The sequence below is a fragment of the Cibotium barometz genome, chromosome 15 (assembly GCF_041138505.1).
Source record: "Cibotium barometz isolate CiBa-2024 chromosome 15, ASM4113850v1, whole genome shotgun sequence".
In the NCBI taxonomy this organism is placed as follows: Eukaryota; Viridiplantae; Streptophyta; class Polypodiopsida; order Cyatheales; family Cibotiaceae; genus Cibotium; species Cibotium barometz.
The window spans coordinates 58,014,198-58,017,259 of record NC_141060.1 but is presented as its reverse complement, the minus strand read 5'-3'; positions in this window follow the sequence as shown (position 1 = coordinate 58,017,259).

The following is a 3,062-nucleotide window of genomic DNA, read 5'->3' as shown; positions in this document are numbered from 1 at the left end:
TGTGTTTTATTCATGAAAAATTTACAGATAAGGGGTTCTTTAATTAGGCCATGAACGCACGTGATATAGAGAATTTACATATAGTGAACCCCCCGAGCCCAAGCCTCAGAATAGCCCTGACCAAAAGACTCAGCCCTAAGGAATCACTCAACCAACGGATGTAGAACTTCATAGAAATGGAGGAAAGCAGGCTACATAGTGCATGGGTGGCAAATATCACCCAAAAAAGAAGGAAAAAGTGGGTGGACAAAAACAACAAGCACAAGATATTTCAGGAGAATGACAAGGTATTGCTGTTAAACTCAAAGCTTAGACAACACTTGGTTAGGTTCAAAACATGATGGATGGATCCATACCAACTAGCAGAAAAATTAAGCTCAGGCACATTCAGTTTGAAAACACTAAGTGGGGATACACTACCCAAGCCTATCAACGAATTCAGACTCCGACCCCTATAGAGAAAGAACTGATGAAGGGCTCAACAACCAACCAATCAGGAGGACATGAAGATAGGCACATCAACCGAGTGCACGAGGATGTCGATTCCCATCTATACAGTGCAACCAGATGAAGACACATGCACAACACTCCGATGGGCGACATCGAATGGAGAACAAATGCATGATGAACAGCAAAGGTATGGGAACGTGGAGCAAAGAGCAGTCACATCAATGGCATGCAAGATAGCAAACACCTCGAAAACATAGCCCCAAGCAAGGAACCCTAGCACAACCAAACTCCTCAACCCTTGCTCTCCCTAAATCATTTGTAAATCGCTCTCTTGCTCTTTTTCGTTGCTTTGACTTCTCAAGCTCCCTTGCTATCAACCATGTTTCTCTCTTCTTGCTGCAGAACCTACCATGGCTAGCAGCGGCAAGCCAGTGGAGTTTGATTCCTGCAGCACCATGATGGACCCTGTGTTTCAGCAAGATTGGCTGAAGGTTAAATTGTCTTGTTTGACAGCAAAGAACTAGACAAGGCTGCAAGAAAATATGGAAGCTAAAGTGCAGCTAGTAGAGTTGTCAAAGAACATCATAGGCAAGATGGAAGGATGCAAGGCGGTGCCGGTCACGCCAAAAAACATTGCCAAGGCATTCAATCTTCCTGCACGGGAAGGCATCACCAATGCTAACTCCTATGATGTGGGTATTGAGAAGAAGCTCTCAAAATTCGATAAGGAATTCTCTGTTTGCCACATGTTGTGATCCACACAGGCAAAAACAATTCAGATTTTACCTAGACATGATCTGTTTGCTTTCCAAAAACACCAACATAAGTAGCAAAAATTGCCAGAAGGTGAACTGGGCAACGGTGGTGGGTGGTTAAAAACATGCAGCAACAAGCTCAGAAGCTGCCGCTATCCAAGGTCACACAAAGATGGTAGGACATTTAAAAGCCTTGGCACAGGTCGGTGAGATGGAGAAGGATAGCTCCACTACAAACCAGGAAAGTGTGTAGAAGGAAAAGAAAGAAAAAGCAGGACGAGGAAGAGACTAGAGGAAGAGTCTCAAAAACAAAAGAGAGGAAAAGACTAGAGGAAGAGTATCAAAAATAGAAGCGAGGAAGAGTATCAAAAACAGAAGCGAGGAAGAGACTAGGGGAAGAGTCTCAAAAACAAAAGCTGGAAGAAGAAGCAACGAGGAAGAGACTAGAGGAGGAGTCTCAAAAACAGAAGATGGAAGAAGAAGCAACCATGAAGAGACTAAAGGAGGAGTCTTAGAGGCAGAATCTAGAAGAAGAAGCGGCCAGAAAGAGTGTTGGTCGTTGGGCTAGCCTATGCCGCGGGCTAGAGCCGTAGAGCAGCAGCCGGAGCAGTTGCCTTGCCACAAAGTCGGATGTCAGCAGTGCCAATTTTTAGGGGCCTTAGCTAAAGTACTTTATTATGAGAACACGCTTCCTTAACACCCAGTCGATGCACCTGATCACCGGGGGAATCACAGTACCAACGAATACTCAAAGCAAGTAGTATAAAAGGATGGATCCTGAGCTTTGCAAGGCTGGCTACCGATTGTATCATATTTTCTCTTTGAAATAAAGCAAGATTGTTCTTCTATTTCTTCTTTCTATATATGCGTTTTTCCTAATTGTGTCTCTGTATATTCATTTTCGTTCAAATATTACGTTGAGTAAGGTTTTCATTCATATATTATATTGAGTAAGGTTTTATGTTAAGTCATCGTGTCTTTGTACCCCTTTCATTAGGCAATCACCATAGCGTGTGGACTGTGTCTGTTTTGTGTTAGGTTCGTATCCGCCTAGTGTATGTTACACGCATATAACCAGAGAATCTCAACAGATTGCTCAGGGGAATAAGCGGTCAATTCCCTTGCCAACACTTTGGCAACCACGATGCTTTTTCCTGCTTCTGGTTGGTGCCATTTTGCTTGTTGCTTGCTTGTCATTGTGTTTGAATCTACTCTCCTTGTTTTCAAACCCGTCCTTCATGATGTCAACACATGAAAGGCGCTACTTGGTGCGTGACCAAGCTCGGGAATTCCTTTTCCCCGGATCTAAAGAGCAACTCACCACCTCCGAACTAGAACAACTGACTCCCAATCACTAGAAGAGCTAGTCACCCCTAATACCCCACCCCCACCACTATTCATACCACCTTCACCACCACCACCCCCACAGCCACCTTCCCTCAACTACAACATGCTGCAGTGACCAATTGACCATGAAGTACCCCAAGTTCTCCAAGAAATCCTCAGAGGATGCGGACGCTCATATCCTGCTGTTTGATAGTGCTTGGCATGTGAATGTACCCGCCTGATGGACCAGCACCTCAAAAAGGTCGTGTTTGTCCCGTTACTCCAAAAGAGTGCCACTTTCTGGGTTGCTCAGTATGAGTACAACCATTTTCCCACTTATGATGCCATACATGATGCCTTCCTTCAATGGTTCAGGGAAGACAAGACATTCGTGCAGGATGAACCAGAAGAGACTAACATTGGAAGATTATGCTGCAAAATTCAAGAAGCTTCTCCATCGACTAGATGCAACCAATCAGTAGGCGGGAGAAATCCTCAATTCTTACTTCATGAAGGGTCTCAGCAAGCAAC